Source organism: Cryptomeria japonica, chromosome 3, assembly GCF_030272615.1.
Source record: "Cryptomeria japonica chromosome 3, Sugi_1.0, whole genome shotgun sequence".
NCBI classification, from domain to species: domain Eukaryota; kingdom Viridiplantae; phylum Streptophyta; class Pinopsida; order Cupressales; family Cupressaceae; genus Cryptomeria; species Cryptomeria japonica.
The window spans coordinates 592,244,807-592,266,186 of NC_081407.1; the positions used below are offsets into that span (position 1 = coordinate 592,244,807).

Below are 21,380 nucleotides of genomic sequence, written 5' to 3' on the forward strand. Positions count from 1 at the left end.
GGTTTCAAACAACCTCATGTTCCTATAAAAACGTTCTTGTCTCCAAAATTATCTCAACTCCTTTTGAATGTTTCCAAAGTGGTTATGCATGATCCTATATGCTCTCCTTATGTCTCCAAACTGAAAAGACTTCTTCAATGAGAGCGTTATCTCTCCTGAATTAACTCCTCCTTCAAAACTAAGTCAAAAGACTTAGTCTCCTTCTTGCATATGGATATACCTTTTACATTTTGAATAATAATATTCAATTACAATTTATAATTGCATTGTAATTAAATACTTTTTACAAAGAAATACCAGCTTTTAACCAAGAATGAAAACAAAAATATAATAAAAGTAAAACATATTTGATATATTAATAAACATCTATTTATCAAATATGTTTGATTTTTATTATATTGCATATAATAAAGCCCAGCGGACTTGAGGGAGAATATAAAAAATGATAAAGGATTTTTATAACCCTAAAAGTTTTGCACTCCATCGTATTTCTCATTTTGCAAAATGCGAATAGCAAAGAAGGTTCTGGAGGGTTTGGTGCCGCCATTGACATTCTGATTTTTTCATGAGGGTTTGGTGCCACCATTGACAAAGGGTGCTGGGCTTTCTGAGTCTTCTCTCTAAATGCAAATTGTGTTTTCCACAGGTATGAAAATGACTCCATCGTATATTTCTCTGAGATTAATTATGCCGCTGTTGGAATTTTGAAGAGGGCTTTTTTCTTTTTACACAGTGTCTGTTTTTTCCACATTTTGCATACAAATTTGCCAGGAAACTTGCTGTGTCCGGCTTTTTACATTTTGCATACACTACATTTTGCATACATATTTACCAGGAAAATAACGTGCTGTGTCTGTTTTTCACATTTAATTTTTCCTTTGGTACCCTGATCTTTTTCTTTTGCACAATGATCTCATTTCCTTGCCAGATTATTTCAGCTGGTACATCCTCAACATATTCCCAATTAATGTTGTAAATAAATATTGATCAGATGGTGCTCTATCTAGAAACATGCTAGAAGAAAATATCGTACCTAGTGTCTGGAAACCATTTTTCTCTTCTTTTGATGGAACAAGGATGCCAAAGCCTTCTAATGGTCGCTAGACATCTTGTTTCTTAAATGTTGTAATTATAACTGATATTGGAAGATATGTCACATTTGGTAAAAAATCAAGGGGAAAGGGTTTCCCATTCTGGCTTATCTTCATATCTCAAAATTTGCACAATGGTGCAGTCATTATCACTGCATCAAAGGATTCTTCCTGTACTGGCTCCTTATAACCATTCCTCGCATAATTAATTGACCAACTGCTATGCGATGGATTTCCATGTAGATCGCATGACAGTGAGAGTACTGAAGACTGTAGCTTCAGGGATTCCTCTTCTAGTTTTGTGGATAACGCATTGGTTAATGTCTGCAGTCCCCCCATAAATGAGAAAGAACCATGTTGACGCTTTTTCCCTTCAGAAACTTTGGTGACTTTTTCAGTCTTTTTCCTTGACCAAATAGATCTCATCGCACCAATGATTATAGAACCAAACCTTTCTTCTAAATCCCACATTTCTGAGAAAGCATGCTGCATCTCCTCACCAAAGTGACGCCTAAAAAAGTCTCCAACACTTGGCACGTGCAGACAGAAACTTGCTACCAATTAATGTCAAGGGATTTGAAGGTAGCAGTTGTGGTTCACCATTTTTGACAATATATCTCTTGTTCTGCATAATAGGAAATTGTTGTTGTCCACGAATTCCAAGTTCATCTATCAACTGCTTGACTTCCGGTTCACTCTCAGTCTCCAATTCTTTCATCAGCTTCAAAGACTGTAACTGCCACACCTTGACACTTAAGTTTATATGCTGCAGCAAGCCCACTCACGCCACCACCAAGTAGTGCCACTGAGCTAGGAGTTCCATAAAACATAAGACCTAGGGCAGCCAGCAAGAGCATAGATCATAGCGAGCAGCCAGATTTTGACCTCATATCCTTTTATCCAAGCTGTTGTCACAGCAATTAAATTCCATGTAAGACAGAGTACCATGCCTAACCAGCTCACAAATGTAACATACATCAACCGTTGTGCATGAGGAGGTATTTCTCTTGCAATATCATTATGAATAATTGGGAAAAAGGGAGGCCAGCTTTTCTCTTGGATCACAACACCACTACGAGCCACAATTTCTTCTCTTTGCTTGAGTTCCTACTCCTTTCTTCTTAGCTCTGCCTCCCATGCTTCTAAATCCTTTTCCCTTTTCTTGGTGTCTTTTGATGTCCCAAGTGGAATATCTACAGTCACATCCCAGTCATAAGAGAAGTCTGATCCCTCAGATGGCAAGGGTGAAAGCTTTGAATTCGTTGTTGACTGTGTAGTGTAAAATGAACCTCCAGAGTACTTTGGCTGTCCAGCTACTTTCGCCCATACAACAGGGTCTGAGAAGGGGTTAACTCCTTCTTCTTCGAAGGGATTTGGATCACCACGACGCGCCATTGCCGCTGGACCTGCTTTTGCCTTTGGACAATTTGTTGTAGAGCTTTACTGTCTTTCACTGCATTTATTTTGCAAGCTTCTCCTGAACTTCAACATAGATTGAATACCAGTGCAGATTTTCCTTGCTCCAATTAGTCATAAAATGCCATTGCTACCTCATGTCTCCTGACTGTGCATTTTGATCTTATGTAAAAATGAAGTTTGAGCACGGGCTCGTGACATTCATTTCATTACCAGTTGATTCTATTGCATTGAATTGTTTATCTTCATTATGTAGTATTGACCCTTTTAAAATACTGTAAGGTTTCACATTGAAATAATATGTCCCTTAAAACAGTTTATGCATTAATATTTTCTTTTTATGCATATCATGAATAGTAAAGTAAAAGGTTTCATATTTAAAACAAACATGTCCCTTTAATACTTCAGTTGGTTTCTTCATCATTCCACTTTGATATTCTGAGATTAGTTACTCTAAAGGGTATGTCGGGCTCATACCCGAAGGGAGCCTCGGTCAGGGGCACATGCCAATTAGAGTAACTAATTATCTGCACATGAAACAAACACATTAGCATAAACATTTCTTTTTCCTGAAGCAGTGATTTGTCTTTATCTTTCCCGCCCTTTCAAAACAGAAATATGATAGGCTATGATAAATGATATGTCGTAGGATAATCTTTCATTGCTTAGATCTGTTGGATCTAACACCTCTTCTCTTTTGTGTAGGAAAGTAGGGGTTTTTCAGAGTGTGAAGATCGAGAAAACATTCATAAGGGCAACGGGGCAGCCAATAACCAGTCAAAGCAACCCAAGGCAATGACTGGTTATCCTCACACTCACTATTTGATTCTATCCTTTTCTGTTTTGGATATGTAGGAAAGATAGAAATGCTAAGCTCACGGCTTGTGTGAGGTTTTAAGAAACTCAGTGTATATAAATATGCTTCAGATGCATGAACTCAATTTGTAATCTATCATTGTTCAATACAAATGAAAAATACGCCTTTTTCCTTTTTAAACACTGCAATGTACCTTTTGTAAATGCAATCATTTGATAAATATGCATCCTTTGGCTAAAATTACATGGGTAATGAAATTTTAGATAATAGCTACTTTGGGAGTTAGAGAGTATTTTAGTGAGGGCTTTCCAACATTCTTAACAACAATGGGTTCTTGGATCTTTGGTGACATTGTAGATTTCAGATAGAAATTATCAAAAGATCCTTAGGGTTTGAAAACTTTCAAACGACAGACACTTTTCCTCTTAACAAATATGAAATAGAAATCTTCAATAGATATGATCGGTAAACCAGCTTAACAATGCGTTGAGATTGATGTAAATACCTTGAATTTCACTTCAGAGGAGGTTTGATCGCCTTAGATTCACTTTTCTCTGTTCTCTCAAAAACTTGGTAAGTGAAAAATGACCACATAAATGCTTTAAGTACACAATATACCTTATCGGGCTTCGTGCAGGTTAGGTTAAAACATTAAATGCACTCAGTTCCACTAAACCGATTTACTCTCCTTTTTTCGCTTTAACCGAGTAGCCAGATTTCCTTCATTTACTGACTAGACAGGCCTCCTGTAGTTACCGACTTGACAGGTGTCTTGTATAGTGCTTCAAAAGACTGTGATATAATCTCAAACTTACTAATACATCTTAGTTATGCAGATTTTGAATTAAGTACATAATAAAATAGGAACTGTTAAGATTTGACCTTTGAGAAAGTGTAGTCCCTTCATACCTTTACCGATTAATTTGGAATAGGTGCACCTAACTCGGTAGGTAAGGTGCTTTCTTCATTTGACACAATTTCCTTCTTTTTCCAAATCATCTGTAATTTGCCTTTTATTTCTTCAGTGTCTCCTCTAGATTGATCTCTGCAATCTCCAGCCAAGTGTCCAACTTTGTGACAATGAAAACATGCCATACCAGGATTTCTCCATGATCTTCGGTTGTTCATTCCAAACCTTATAAAGCGGTTGGCACTTATATGTCCATATCTTCCACAACATTCACACCATATCCTTGTATTGTAATCCCATGGTACTGCAACATATGGTCGGTTAAGTTCTCTGTGAGTTCGGTAGCTTCCAGTATTTTCTTGGTGTGCAGACTGTTGGTATTTTGGTATGGTTTTGTTATTGATGTCAACACCTACTAAATACACCTACTTTGGAGATCCAGCAACATTCACCGACAAACAGTAAATTGTGCAACAATTACCGGTATATGGTTCACCGACAGGATATAATATTCACCTGTACCTGCAATGACATGGAAGACACTTGGTAATGTCGAAGACATCATGTGGACACTTTTTTTTCAAGTAATAATCATTGGTATATTCTTATTTTCATATTTGCTTTTACCGGCAAATAGGTCCAGGTTATCTAGGGTTTCACCGGTAGGTTTATCTTTTCCAGATCAGCATGGCACGCTATGGAGATGATTTATTATTGTTGTAAATGCATTAAGCCGACATGTTCAATCGGTTATTGCATCGATATTGCATTATTTGTAAAATGTTTTTATTGTAATATCTTGTAGAGCCAACCTACTAAAATTGGTCTTAGGGTATGGTATAAATGTAAGATCTTATTTGTAAGATCAAGTGTGAAATGCGAAAAAGAATTGTGTGAAGGTATATGCGAGATTAAGCAGAGGAATACACGAAGACATCATTTGAAGGTGAAGTTAGGTTTTTATAGAAGCATATCAGCATTACACCAGTACTGAATCTAGCATATGAAGATGTTATTTTGTGTTGTGCATTCTTATTGGATTTAACCATCCAACTGTAGTCAATGTGACTCCCATTTGTGATTGAGCAGTGAGCTCTAGGTTGTTGGCCTTTCTGCATGTGCAGACCCCTTTTTGTACACTTACTATCTGTAGTAGTATCATTTGATTGTGGGTAAGGTTTCCCATCATGGTTTTTCCCCTTACAGGGTTTCCACGTACAAATATTGGTGGCATGTGTTGTGGATGACTTTGTGCTTATGTTTCATGCATTAATTCTTACGAGTATAGCAATTTTTTGTTAACACTGTTTACCGACATACTTAACTAATTTACCGGTATTAAGCATTAAGTTGGTTAATAAGTTTTTGGTTTGAATTTATTAGACAACTAATTCACCCCCCCCCCCCCCCTCTCAGTTGTCTCTGGGACCTACACAGACCACATATAGTTCTTTTTCTTAAACCAACACTTCTCGGTACTATGTCCATATCTATTGCAGTTTTTACAAAACCCTTTGAATTTTGCCTTCTTATAATTGCTAGCAGACTTTGTCCTACATTGGTTAAATGTATGACCATATTTATTGCAATTGTAACAATAATCGTTGGACTTAGTGACATTCAGTTGCTTACCTTTTCTGATTTGGCACATGTTGGCAATATGACCTTGATTTCTACAGTAGTTGCAAATAGGCTTCTTTCTTTTGATGTTCTTCTTGTTTCCAGCTTGCTTTGATGATTCTCCTCTCTCGATAGTATGAATTCCTTTTTCGGTAGAGTCTTTTCCTTTGTAACCGAGTCCTGCATCTTTGTTGGGTCTTCTTGTATTCAGTTGCTCATCCAACATCTTTGATGCTTCATAACTCTTCTTCAATGTTTCTTTGGATTTCTTTTCTATTTCAAGTTCATCGATCAACCTTGATACTTCAAGTTTCAATGCTTGATTCTCATCATCTTTCAGATTTGCTTCATGATGTGCATAACCTAGCTGATCTAACAGATTTTGTTGAATCCCAGTCATTCTTATGATTTCATCATTCTTTTTAGATACCAATTCTTCAAGTTGTTGTTTCTCTCTTTCTAGATCTCTTACTTTATCCTCGGTTGTCCTCAATGCATCAATATTTTCAGTCATCTGTGTGCTGAAATGCTCATGTTCTCTTTTCATTGCTTTTAGCTGATCAGTCAGTGCTTTGTTCTTTTCTTTCAACACTTCAATCATTTATTCGGTCTCTTCAGACATACTATTCTCAGATGATGTCTCAATTTGTTTTACTAACTCTTGAGAGTCCTACAAATCATTAGATAACCTTCTTCTAACTTTCAGAGACTTTTGCATTTGTCTTTGCATGTCTGCAATCACTTTATTAGCATGATTCACTCCATAACACATATATTTTGGTTACGCAGAAACTCTTGGTTAGAGAGAAAAACTACAGTGGGGATGGCACCCACAACTTCACTACTGCAATAATAAAGGTTGCTCAGTTAGAGCTACATGTTTAGCTATTTCTGATAGCTTACCCTATTAGGAGTATCAAGATCTATTAGATCTACCTTGCTAAAGGATTTTACAACACTTATTCTAAATGTTGTACTTGGTTAGAGGCTTTACAATTTATAGACTTAGTTAGAGTCTTTTACCCTGTTAAAGGTTTCTCTTACAATTTCAAAATATTACAATAAATCATTACAAATATCTGCAACTTTACATCTGGAATGTTATAGCAGATTCTATGTGCTCAAAATGATATTACCTTGCTTATAGCATACCTCAGTAATCCATATATTAACTCGGTAAACCCTTCTATTTACTTTGTTCCTTGACTATTCTCTGAAATCCTTCTCGGTGACCTCTGTGTCTCTATAAACTGTAACAGTCATAACACACTGTGATATCTCATGATTTTCCTTTTTTATATCTGTCTTGCTTCACACATACATGCACATATATACTTGTACAAATATCTAATCCTGAATTCATGCTGTATAAATAGATCTCTTATGTCGGTGATCTGGTCCATGCTTCGATCTTACAAACATGATTTCTCAAATGAATAACCATGCAAAATATTTCATTGGTTAGATGACCTCAAAATCATACACAATCTTTAAGTGCAATTTCCAATGTGATAATGGTTACTTGTTCCTCGATCTTTGTAACACGTTTCCCATATATGTCCAGGTTCAGTGAATCTGGTAACACGTTTCACTCGGTGTGTGTTCACTCAGTATATCATTCTTGTTGCTCGATAGACATAGAGTGTTACTCCATAGAGTGTTCGGTGTATACTACGCTCTGAGACTACTTTCTTCTATAACCGACTGCGCTATGCTTACCGACTGTTAGATTCGGTAGAAGTAACCGACTAGAATATATAGAATAACTTTGAACAAGACTAATGGCAATCTTAGTAAGTAGTAACAAATATGTGATCACAAATTTCCTTGAAGAATTGGTGATGAGGTTTGGCATACCCAAAACTATTAGTTCAAATAAGGCTAGAGCATTCATGGGTTCTAAAGTGATAGAGTTTACATTATCATACGAAATATTTCCTCAAAACCTCTTGAAATTATTACCCATAAGGAAATAGATTAGTTGAATCAACCAACAATAATTTGATTAGGTTGATTTAGTGGATATATTTAGAACATCAGAAAGATTGGCACAAGCATATAAGAACAACTTTGTGGGTCAATCAAATGATTCCCAAACAAGTATTGAAAACATCCCCGTATGAGCTGGTATACAAAAAAGAGGTAGTAATTCCTATCTCCATTGAGTTCCTCACGTTACAATTATCAAAATCTATGGAGATAGAGGAAGCTAATGGAATAGTAGTTAGACTCGTCGAGTTGATGGAGGTTCAATATAGAAGAGAAAAATATTTTAACGAATTGGTAAATCACCAATAAACTATCCAGTGCCATTTTGATAAAAAGTTATCAGATCCAAGTTGTAAGGAGGGAGATCTGGTACTAAAATATGATGAGTGTGTCACCTAGATAGGTCAACATTCTAAATTTGATTCTTTTCACATTGTTAAATATAAGGAAAGTAACTCATTTGAGTTAGAGGACATGGAAGGCAATTCCCTTGGGATTCTTGTCAATAGAATCCATCTCAAACATTTGCATTAAAGGTTTTATCTATTTGGGATTGTAAATATTAACTAGGATTATCTTGGGTTGTGTGTGATTTCCTATTTAATAAGTATCATGTGGTATATCTTGCTAGGTGTCATTCTAAGATTTTGCTAGTGCTCCACCCCTTTTTATTCATGATCAAGTGAAGTGAATGTTATCAGTCACCTTTGATTTAGGCTTTAGTTGCTCGACAATTTCGGGTTGTCATTTTGTTTCCCAAGGTATTCCTCTTTTTTATTTGGCAATGTAGTGGGTTGGTTGTAAAAATGCATTTAATTGAGGTATTTTTCCTAGAAAGGTAGTAGCTCTCTAGATCATACGTGCAAAATAGGTTGTAATCCTTGGTTTTCATCTTGCATTCATCAAGCTAAAAAATAAGCTAGTACTTAATATTGTAGATTGTAGATTGTGAGAACCAAAAAGCATCAAATCATTCCAGTCATGCAATACTCATTTGAGATTTTTGCTTCCATATTGTCACAATCTCCATATATTAGTTTCAAAATGGTTTTGAGATTTCGCTTCCCTATTGTCACAATCTCCAAATCTTAGTTTTAGAATTGCTTCACCACCATATGTAAATATTTTTATAAATTCCTTTTTGTGATGACGCCTGCCCCACCGTATATTCCAACTTTCTCTCCAAGAACCTAGAGTTTACCAAAACCTTTTTCCTTTGAAAACCAAGTTCAAGCACTTATTGTCCAAGTCCAATTTGATTTCCCGTATGAGTATCCTTTTGTAGGTGAGTTAATAAGCTCACTAATTGATTTGGATAACCATTTCCACACAACCAAAAGGGTGTGATAGGTGAGAGTTGCAATTAGGAGAAATAAATAAATTGACAAGCTTACCACATGAAGGATGGAGACTGTGTTCAATGAAGACCATTATGCAGTCCTAATCACATCCAAGATGTTGATGCGATATCATCCTCAGTCGATGAGCAATCTTGCATCAACCAAAAATATGTTTGTTTTTATTTTTGTTCAATTTTATGTTGCATTTTTATTGTTTCTTCTGACATTCTCTGGTAGCTATTCATTTTTTGTTGTAGAATAGATTTTTGGCTTCTAGATGTGTTCTTATTTCCTGTTCTAGATTTTTAGTTCATTTGGATTCTTTTCCAGTGAGTTATTGCTTCCAGATTGGCTATTCTTGGTTCCTGGAGCAGTTTTTGAGCTTAATGACTAGTTGGAGATTTCTTCTTGTGCGGAGTGATTTCTTGGATTGCGGATCTATTTGGCACCTTGCTCAATGTTCTTGATCCCTGGGCTGACCTTCCTTGGTGGTCCACACTTCATTTGCACTCTTGGAAGAGGAGATCTTTGCATTTTGGGGCCGACCTATTTGACACGTTTCATTTTCCTATTTTGGAGAATGTGATCCTTTGTGGCCGAGCCAAATGTATTCTGGATGGTATATATATTGTTGTATGTGATCCTCTGGGATATATTGGAAGTAGTATGGTGATCTAGATTCATAAATTGTAACTCATATATCTCTTGGAGATTTGGATGAGTTGTATTATGGAATGTAGTTTGTAACTAGGCATATGAGCTTGCATGTAACCAGATGTTACCGGATGTTCTTTGACAAATATATGATGATGCAAATGTCTCTGATTGCATTTTCTATGTTTTCAGTGTGTATTACCATTGTGTTACTCTTACTGCATGATCTAGACTATTCTCTTTGAGGATCCTCTGAGTTATGGATCCGTCAAATGTCCAAGGTGGTGAAGGCTAAAAAATAAATGCACCTAGAGGATTATACAGTCCAAGCAGTTGGAATTGGCATGCATAAAACTTGTCCACAAGATAGGGTTGAGTTCATTGAAGATATTTAAAAGGTATCACCTTTGACTATCTCAGGTTGAGCCTAGACCATGCCAATTTGGAAGAAAAGCTTAAGAACATGGAGTGAACTATAGTGCCCATCCCCAATTCATCATTTCTTTATGCTTTAATAGACCTTATAGACTTAGTTTAGACTCTTTTATGATACTTTTGATGGATGATTATGGATCTATTTATATTTCAGATGCTTATAGATGATGCTTGACATTTCATATTGATAGTCGAAACATTATGGTTTATATGGACGTTGATACATTCGGGTTTTTTATGATGATTGGACATATGAGATATTTATCAGCACTCATTATATGTTGTGGAGATTTATATCTACATATGATGAGATCATGTTATGGCTAACCCTACCTTATACTTTATGAGATACGATGATGATAACATTGGGGATGTTGTGGTTATCATGATTGTATTATCGTCATATTCATGAAAGAGAAGATATTATACCACTCATTTATGAGCTAGGTGTGATGCCACAACTCTCTTTCACTTGCCTGATTATTTTATGTTATATGAAAAGTATATATTGTTGTATAGAAATTGGTGTTGTGTAGGATTATATGTAATAGACATTGACTCCACCTGGTTTCACAGGTGTGAGTGTGTCTTTAATCCCAATGAAAAGCTGATCGGAGGTGACATGAGACCCTATAACCCACTCTAGGCTTAGTTGGTACCTTATCAGTCTTGTGTCTTGGCTAGAGTTTCCTTGTTAGGCATCATGGGGTATTTTATGTGATCCCTATAGTGGGATGTTTTGGGGGTTGTGATTATTAATTAAATTATTAATTAATTAATTTATATAGTTCTTTTTTTTATCTGTAATAGTGATTAGTTTTTTATTAAATAAATCAGGATTTATCCTAGCCCAAACCAATTGGGGCTACAACTAGGGAGCCACCTCCTTGAAAAAACAAGAGGTTCACACCCATCAACAAGTATATACCTCAACATTACTCTTTTGATTTTCCCCGATCCTCTGAACGAAAGTGCATATTAAATATACATCCATCCTTGGCTCTGTTTATTTTCTTCCTCATCACCATTTTCCAGCCTTCCTCCTAAGACTCTAGGATAGGATTACAGGTAGGATACCATGGCTTCAACAATAACATATACTTGTCCTCCTAGCTCCAATTGCAAATCACACAAGATCTTCTTCCTGTCTTGTTCATTTCAAAAACTACCACAAAAAAACCTTGAGCCCTAGGAAAACATTACACATCCCCTTCCAAAATCGGGCTCTAGACCTTTGAAATCCATTCATGCAATGCACCAAGGCTTGGTTAGAAGCCCTTGAATCTTCCAATCAAGCCTAAATATGTGAAATATTTTTCCTTCTCTCTCATTTCTCTTTCCATCTCTTCACTAAGGAAAATAGTTGGTCTATCAACTAGCGACTCCACCCATCATAAACTCCTATCCTCACCCATGTCCTCACTACCGCCATTATTATAAGAGTAGGGCCTTTCTCCAATGCTGCCCATTCCTCCTACACGAGATTCAACCCTATCGCCAAGATGAGGGCAGACTATATGTCTCCCATTAACACCACCCGAACACACCATACACCAATTCTCTCCATACCTTCTTCATCTCTCAAATATCCTAGGGAGAATACCCTCATCAGGCCCAAAATTGACAGAGCTCGTCGCATGTTGATCTGTATTATAGAGGAAGTTTGAAGATCCCTTCCTCCCAACCTTTTCACCCCAGCCCAAAAAAAAGGGATGTACTCCACCCCCACCCTGCGCTCCACCCTTAGGACTTTCACCACTAACCACAGAAACATAGCTATCATTATCAACACTGTGAGAATGCTGACCATAGAAACCTTTACTTCCATTTCGCAGTGGGTGGAAACCACCAAAGAAATCCCCTAGAAGCTTTTGAAACGCTTATAGAAGGGCACAAAAGAGATGACATTTCTTTTTTACGGGGTAATTTATATAGTTTATTAATAATAAATTAAATTAATGGTTAGTTTTGATATTTAAATATTATGTGTATTTAATTATTGAGGGTTATTTATATGTTAGTGTTTATTTTGTGGATTTATATTTATTTGATTGTTTGTATTATTTGTGCCTTTGATTTATTCAATTTAGTGGTTATTGGATTATTAATATTATTTATACTTTTTACTTATTGTTTTATTATTTATTTATCTACTTTGTTTTACTATTGGCTTTTGAGAGTTGTATTGGGGATTAATATTATTTTATAATATTTTGCCTTGATCTTTGGTATTGTTGGTAGAATTTATTATATTTTTCATTATTTTTGAGTCGATCATGATGGGTTATTATTTTTTGGTTAATTTTTATAAATATAGAGATTTGAGATTTTTCGAGGGGTTCATCTGGCTGGAAAATTATTGCATTCTGAATTTTTGCTAGGAATGGAGTTTTCTGTGCATGCATGAAGGTTTGAGCTTGACTTTGGTTTTGTTCTTCTACAATTTTTCTTCCATCACTTCTAGTTCCAGTTTGGAGGATTTAAACCTTTCTATGCATTTTATTTTAAAAACATTGTTTGCTATGTGTGGAAGGAAAATGAGAATTATCGCGAATTTGATTCTTTAGATATGTATTTGCTTTACAGATATTGTATCCAATACCTTGGATAGTCTATTTGTCTTGCATTTTTGTGTTCTTTCTCCACCTCTATGTTGACAAGAGTGAAGTTGAGTCTTGGTTAGATGCACAAAAAAAAAAATTTCCGTGATTATGCTCCTGTGTGATGCCAGAAAGTTTCTTCCTTGTTCTGGTTTGTGGATCTCTCGTTTCCTATTGTATCTTGGTTTTGAATTGATTATTACCCTTGTAATTTTTCCTTGGTGTCGTAATGTTTTTTCGAATCGTTTATGGAATTAGTCATTTTATCCCATACGCGTCTGAGTCGGTTTCGACTCTCTATCTTAGATGCATCATTCTGGTGAACATATGCACTAATGTTTTTGTTGTTTGCACTAATGTTTCTCTCATATGCACTAATTTATTGAGTGTACGCGTCATTGTGTATGACACATGTGCCATATTGTCGAGTATATGTGCTAAATTGTGGATTGTATGCACCGTGACATCAATTATATGTGTCGATATGTTTTTCATATGCGCTAATGTTTTGGTTATATGCGCTATTCTATTGCTCGTAAATACTATTGTATTTGATGCATGCACTTAAAGATTTTTTTAAAGAGTCGTTCTATTGTCCTTTGTTTGTCAGTTGATTTTTTACCAATCAGATTAGTGTCAAACCAAAGGCTTGTTTGATTTCATTGTGCCTTTCCTGTGTCATTCTAGCAATGATTTCCTTGATTTGAGATTTTTTTGGTTGTAATTGGCTACTGGATGTTCTGCTATGAGTTGCAGTGATTAATGGAATTCTTATTTGAAAATTTTCTAATGGCATTTTATCATGCTTGAAGATATTGGCACTTGGTTGATTATTATATTTGAGATTATTGCATTAGGACATTATGAATCAATTATGTGTATGGATCTATTGGTTATGGATCCCTTGGTGGGATATTATATGATTTCTTCGAAAGAGCCATATTTGTATATTTGCTTGAGCATGTCTATGTTATACCCGAGGTCCAGGAGCATGATAGGGAGAGTAGAGTTCCAAGTGGGTAGAGGGGTCATGAGAGATAGGTCACAAGGATCTCCCTTGTAATGGGTGTCGAGGCCTAGACCGTCACAAAATCTCAGTAGAATTTATTTTGTAAACAAGTGATAATCTTAAATAATTAATCTAGATGGGTTGGGTAGTAGGTTTTCACATTAATAAGATAATGAAATGTTTTGGTGGCTCACTCATGGCCTAGAGTGCTAGTATAGGCTCAAGATGAGATTGGGAAGGCCTTGGAGATGCAAATCGAACTCCCTTGATTCTCTCAAAGGTTGAGACAGTTCCACATGGGTATGATAGGTGTTGGGGCAGGGCCCCAGGATCTCCCACTTTTATGTTGATAGCATGTGATGACACTCTTCCCTATATGTGTCCTATCTCCTTATGCCTTATTTTTTTGGTAGTCTCTAGCATTTGTTGTCATTGTGCTTGATGGTTGAGCCTTCTGATGTGGATGTGGTTATGTCGTGTGATTGAGTTTAGTTGTAGTTGTTGTCTTTGTATTATGTCCTTTGGTTGTTAGGTGTTAGCTTAGGTCTAAAGTGTGTGTCGGGCCTTTGTCATTCTCCGCAACACGAGGGTGGACCTTTTGGTTCGACATGGTCGGGTGGTTTGATGCCTTCTTCCATTGGGATTTTCTCTTTGATGGATGTTTGTGTGTGTGGTTGAGGATTCTTATCTCTTTAGCTCGGGATGGATTTTGGAGAAAATTATTATGTATCTTTGAGATTGGAGACATTATTGTATCATGTACATTGAATACTTGTGATGGTAGCTTGTGATTATGATTCGTTGTATTAGATGTTGTATATAGGAGAAGATATTTTTTTAAGACATGTATTAGAAATTGGATAATTGATATTATTGTGGTTAGTGGCTATCGTTCTTGGAATAATATCGTATCATTTGGATTATAAATATTTGTATTAAGCTTCATTGAGATGTGAATCATTTCGTAATTTTGTATAGATTCTTATATTAGGAATAGGAAATGATATGGACTAGATATGTTATGTATAATTAATGGATGAATTAATTAAGTAGGAATATTTGGATTTGGTGCATTAAAATGATCCTTCATATTAGTTGTTTTACTATGCTATAGTTCTATGGGTAAATGATATTGCAGGCAATGGATATTGTTATGATTCATGTATGTGATATGGTTAGGTAAATGGTATCCTTCTTATGTTTCTAGTTGATATGAATGTTAGGATTAATGAAGAGAAAACTATGCATTATCATTACTTGATGTGGTTGTTATCTTGTGGTAATGTTAAGTGATGATGTGGGAATACCCTAGGGAATTTTATCTATGTGTTGTGAGTTTATTTCAGCACGCGTTGTTATATTATTATAGTTCAATATTATTTGATGTATGTGATTATTGGATATTATGTTAGTTGTGCATGTATAGGATTGGATCTTTAATTGTTTTTTAAAATCTATTTATCTTGTTCAGTTGGTTAGTTTCTCTAGGGTATTTTGGTGGGCATTGCATTTGGTATCAGAGCCTATGTTCATACATTGGGTACTTAGATTTCATTTCGAGCACATTGTTTGTTGCAACATTGTAGCTTGGCTTAGCCTTGATGTTATCCTTGTTAGTTATTTTCTTTATAGTAGATTGTTAGCAAATGCACACTCCAATGAGATATTGTAGGTGATTGAAGGTTTTGTCATTGATGGCAACCTTACAATCCTATGACACCGGCAAGGCAATTTACCGGCACTAGAAAAGTCAGACTCTACACCGGCACAGAGACCACCAACTGTGAAAGGAAGCATATCGGCACAGAAGCCGACAGGAATTTTGTTTGTAATATATTTTGTTAATTATTGTAAAATCACTATAAGTCGACTTGGCAAGTTGTAAAATGACTCATATATATAAGAGATCATTGTAAAATATTTTGTAATAGATGGAAGAAAATATATATGCGAAATAAGGCAGACCTATTATGCAAATTATAGGTTAAGGGTTTATGTATGAAGCAGAGCTATAAACTAGTACTAGATCTAGCATAGTAGATGCTATTTTGAAGCAGTACAAGACATTGGATTTATATAATCTATTTTGTAAGTCAGTGAGCTCTAGGCACTTGGCCCTCCTACATGTGCAGGCCCCTCTTGTAGTAGTAATATTCTCTTATTGGCTAGTAAGTGAATATTGTGGGTCACAAATCCCACTGAGGTTTTTCCCACACCAGGTTTCCTTGTTAAACTACTGTGTTATGATGTGTTTTTCATGTGGTTGTTGTTATCTCTGTTTATTGCATTACTTTCTGTTTACCGGTATACAGTATCAATATGCTCTACATGTTTTAAGTTAAGAAAATCTTATAACCGGTTAGATACTGATTCACCCCCACCCCCCCCCCCCCCTCTCAGTATCTGTGGGAATCCTAACAATTGGTATCAAAGCTTGGTCCTCTATTTTCAAAAGCCTAACAACTTGAGGAAGATCTTGACACCGGTAGAGATGGAAAACTTGATGAAGCAAATTAGAAGGAGCTCTCTCAGACTATGATGCAGAAAAGTTGAAAAATATCAAACTTGAAGATGACGTAAAGGCTGCACGGGATATCATTCAAGCACTTCAAGAAAATCTTACCATTGCAAGAAACAAGAGAAGAGAACTTTGTGAAAAGATGCAAAATGAGAATGATGAAAAGGAAACTCTTAGTGATCTGATGAATAAGCTGAAACAAGAAAACATGACAACAAAGAATGAGATGCAGGATATGACTATGAGATTTTGTAAAGAAATTGAAGATAGAAAGAAGAATGAAGAAGATTTGACTAGAAGACTAAGTGATGTTGCAAATGAAAACACAAGACTTAGTTATGAAAATGATATGTTGAAGAGAGATCTGATGCATGCACAAAATAACTCAAATGAACTCATGAGACAGAAAGGTATCTTGGAAAGAGAACTAGATACTATAAATCAGCACAAAGAAAAATTCAAGAAAAGCTCAGAAGAACTTGGTGACTTGTTGAAGAATCAGAAACCAAATCGTGACACTAATGGCCTTGGCTTTGAAGCTGGTGAAAGCTCTGGTACTGCAAACACACAGGAACAAGGCAAACCAGTAAGACAACTTACTACTTATAAATTTAATGGCAAATGCTTTAACTGTAATAAGTATGGTCATAGAGCAAATCAATGTAGATCTAGAAATTATCAGAATACCAATATAACCACCGGTCAATGTTCAAAATGCAACAAAATTGGTCACAATTCAGAGAATTGTAGAATGAATGTAAGATGTTATGTTTGTGGAAGATTTGGACACTTATCTAATCAATGCAGAACACAAACTGGCATAGGATATGGGAAGGATATTCAGAAAAATAATGTGACTTATTATGCCTGTAACAAGATTGGACATATTGCTAAATTTTGTAGAAGCAAGTCCTCACCGGTAAACAACAATGGTGCTAGTTTGAAAGGTAAAGAAAAGGTGGAAGAAAAAAAGAAGGAATTCTCAAAACAATGGATCAGAAAATCAAATCTAAATGGTGATAGGAACACTCCTCCACCGGCAGAACATAGTAACACTCCACCGGCAGAAGAGAGTAACACTCCACCGATAGGAGACTCTTCATCTAACTAAAGAAAATTCATTTGAGGGTTTGGAAATCAAAAGTGAAACTTGCTATAATTCCCTCGGTTGATGGTAAGAAGTTGAAATTACTTCTATATCGGCAAATAAGTTAAGTCATTACTTAACCGACAAGCATTAAATGTGGTGGTTGGCAAAATTAACACTATAAATCAAGTGTTTTGGCTCCAATTTCATTTCACCGAGCATTCAAACATTCGAAGAGCATGAAAATTCCTGAGCAATGGCATTCCAAGCAACAAAGAGAAGAAATTCATCAAGCAATCATCCTTAAGGTAGATAAAGGTATTTATATCCATGGCTTCTTCATTTGTTCCTGAATTCATAGCAAACCCTACTATAGTCAAAGTTATTAAACGTCCTAGATCCGTATTCCAGTTAGTTCCCGCGATTGCCAAGAAAGATGATAATGTTGGTGCATTTTCTCAAATCCCCAAAGGAGTAGTTTTTGCAGAAGACCCTAGAATGTACATACATTGTCACATAGAAGAATTAGGTGATGAAGAAATCAAGAGAATGTATAAGACTATAATTTGTGACGATTCCGATATTGTGAAACCTGAACACAAAATAGTTGAAACCCTAGGATTCACTAAAATTCTTAGTATTCTGGATTTTCCTAAGGATGTTATAAGGATAGTTCTAAGCAGGGTTCATGGAGAATTCTTCTGGTTAGACTCAGTTCAAAAAATTACAAAAGAGGCAGTAAAGGATGTGGCAGGATTAGCTTCCACCGGTAACAGGCATGATAAGACAAAGAAGGTCTCAAATGACCTAGTGATCAACCTAACAGGTGCAACATCTGATAAGAGATCTTTAAGAGTAAATGATGTAACTGACATCAATATCAAATTCATTAGCATGATCTTAGGCTACAAAACCACACATGCAAATAGGTTAAATTCAGTCTCTAGCCTATGCATAAAGAGTGCTTATGATATGATTAAAGATAATGCAAAAATAGATGTGTGTGAATGGTTGCAAGATGAACTTATTGACAATCTTGGAAAGATAAAGAAAGACAAAAAGGGGACATTTAGATTTGGAAACCTACTTGTCTGTTCAATGTTGCAAATAACAAAACAGGTGCCCGGTATTGGTAACAAAAATCTTGGTTTTGATATACCGGTAGGCAAACAATTGTCTAATTTACTAAACAACATGGGAGATAATAGAGAGAAGAATATAAATGAGTACTTTCAGGCATTAAAGGTCCGGATGAATACCAAAGTCAGATTATCACAAGAAATTGTAAATAAGTATAAAGATGAAATATGCTTTGTTATTAAGAAGGATGAGATTTGGATGGAGGCATTTTTCCCAAGAACCATTTGGGTTACTGAAATGGGTTATGAAACTGATGACCACATAATTGAAACATATGCAAAAGCCCTCCTGGAAGCACCCAAGGAACCTAAAGAAGAGGTATTTGGTAGTGCTGAGACTATTGAAAATCAAATCCAATCAAAGAAAAGGGTAAAGAAGGTGGAAGAAACAATTAGAAGAGGATCTAGACAAGCTAAAGCTATCAAAGAAGATGTACTTAAACAAACTGGTATTATTGAAGATTAGTTAGAAGCACAACAGCTAGAAACTCACCTTTCACCGGTTGCAACCTCTTCGAAAAGTGAAATGCCACCTGAATTTAAAAGAGTTGTGAGAAAAAGGGAACCTTCACCGGTATCTACACCTTCTCCTAGAAGAACCAGACAGAAACAACTGGTAGTAAGGCCCCCGGCTAGGAAAGCAACTCCAAAGAAGAAGCTAACACCCAAGAAGAAGAAGACTCAACAAACCATTGCTCCAATTGACAAAATTCTAGATGAAATAACAGATGGTGGAAAGCTGAAAAACATCAATAAATTATATGATTCATTATCAACTGATGACAAAGAAAAAGTTGAAAACGGTGTAATTCTCCACTTGGACATTTACAAGAAATTTTTAATGCAAGTTGTAGATGAATTACCGACAGAACTGTTCAAAAGACTTGAAGCTAGAAGGCAAGTTGTTGTAGAGCTTGATAAGAAAATAAAAATTGAAAACTTATTCTTGTATATCCAGTCAACTCACAAAAAGAGATAGATGATTTGATCTCTGAGGCTAATCGGTCAGTATTTTCAACTGCACACTGGCATGTAGCACTTATGGCTGGTAGAGTAAATGAGGTAGCAGAGGAAACTACTAATGCATGGGACATATTCCTTGTAGAGAAGGAAAAGCAGGAAGAATATAGAAACCCTAAAACCATCAAAGTATATCAGAAGGATAAGGATAAGGGAAAAGGCAAGGTTGGTGGACCACCTAGCATAAAAATAAAAGATAACTTATCCCCACTGCCTCTGAATACTCCACTGGTAGTTACCACTAACAATCAACCGGCTAGTGAGAGTATGGACATACCACAAGAGGACACCAATCCCAATTCTAAGGTGTTATATACAGTGGACATTGACACACAAAAAGTCAATATTGTGGTAGATAAGGATACAATTGGGAAAACAGATATGGCTAATGAGCCACCAGTAACATATAGTACAAAAGGTAAACCGACATATGACAACACTGAGCAATAGGCTCACACAAAGCAAAAGGCTCCATCACAGCAATAGGTTCATACAAAGATAGTGCCACTGGCATCAGCTGAGCAATCCAAACCTTTGCTTAAAGAAATGGAAACACAAACTGACCTACCAGAGGTCATCACAAGCAAGGAAACTTCTCCCACTGGCTGAATATAGATTATTGGCTCATCAAATGCAGAATTCAAATCAACTAATGTAACAGAAGTTCTTTTGGATTCCATTAAGAAGATAATAGATTGTAACTCACAAGCATACAAGGCAATAGATGATACCATTCCAATTTTGAAAATGATAGCACCAAAATGTAATGTAGATAATAAAGATTCTTTTAGTCAACTTGACACTTTGTCTAAGTATGTTACTGACAACACTGTGATAGTTGAACAAATAAAAGAGGAAGCATTCAAGGAGAGATTAGAGAAAGAAAAACACAAATTCTTTGAGGAGGAAATAAAGAAGTGTACAAGGCAATTTGACACACTTTTACCGGAACTGTGCAGAACATTGAAGGAATTTAAAACTTTGTACAGGGATACATGTAAAACTAACTTTTTGATAGTTGATATAGACAAGAAGATTAGCAAGATACAGGAGGAAATAAATCAACTAGCTGATAACTTCATTAATTCATCTGATTCATTATCAATTTTTTAGCAAAAAATAACAAGTTTTGAGGAAGAACTACTAAAGTTGGAAAGAGAGAAGGAAATAATAAAAGGAAAGGCTAAAGATCTTAAATGGAGACTTAGTCCAAAATTGGACTACCTAGCCTCCTTAAGAAAAGAAATATATGATGCTTTGATTCAAGGACATAAAACACCAGCAGAGCAAATGCAACACCTCATCGGTACAGTTCAGAGGACTGAGGCCACAATAAAAGATAGCAAAAAGTTCATTGAGAGCCTGAATCTGGTTTTGGTAGATCTTTTTCAGATTGTAACCAACCGGTTACAAGGATGAAACAGGAAACCACACTCAATTGACACTTTGACAACCTTTGTCATTGATGCCAAAGGGGGAGTAGTGGAATGAGAAAATAACCAACAAATGACTCATCAGCTCAGGGGGAGCACGTATTCTTTTGGTACACAATTTTGGTAATTCTGGCAGATTCTTTTTGGATAATAATTTTTGGATTTTTCTCATGAGTGTTGCCATCAATGCCAAAGGGGGAGATTGTTGGAAAATGCACACTCCAATGAGATATTGTAGTTGATTGAAGGTTTTGTCATTGATGGCAACCTTAAAATCCTATGACACTGGCAAGGCAATTTAC

At 35.8% G+C, this 21,380-nt stretch overlaps 2 pseudogenes; both read right to left on the reverse strand.

Moving 5' to 3' along the window:
* Nucleotides 1-929: 929 nt before the first annotated feature.
* LOC131874269 (protoporphyrinogen oxidase, mitochondrial-like) lies at nucleotides 930-1,909 on the reverse strand (annotated as a pseudogene).
* A 1-nt stretch (nucleotide 1,910) lies between these two features.
* Nucleotides 1,911-2,514, reverse strand: LOC131874270 (secretory carrier-associated membrane protein 4-like; annotated as a pseudogene).
* Between the last annotated feature and the right edge of the window lie 18,866 nt (nucleotides 2,515-21,380).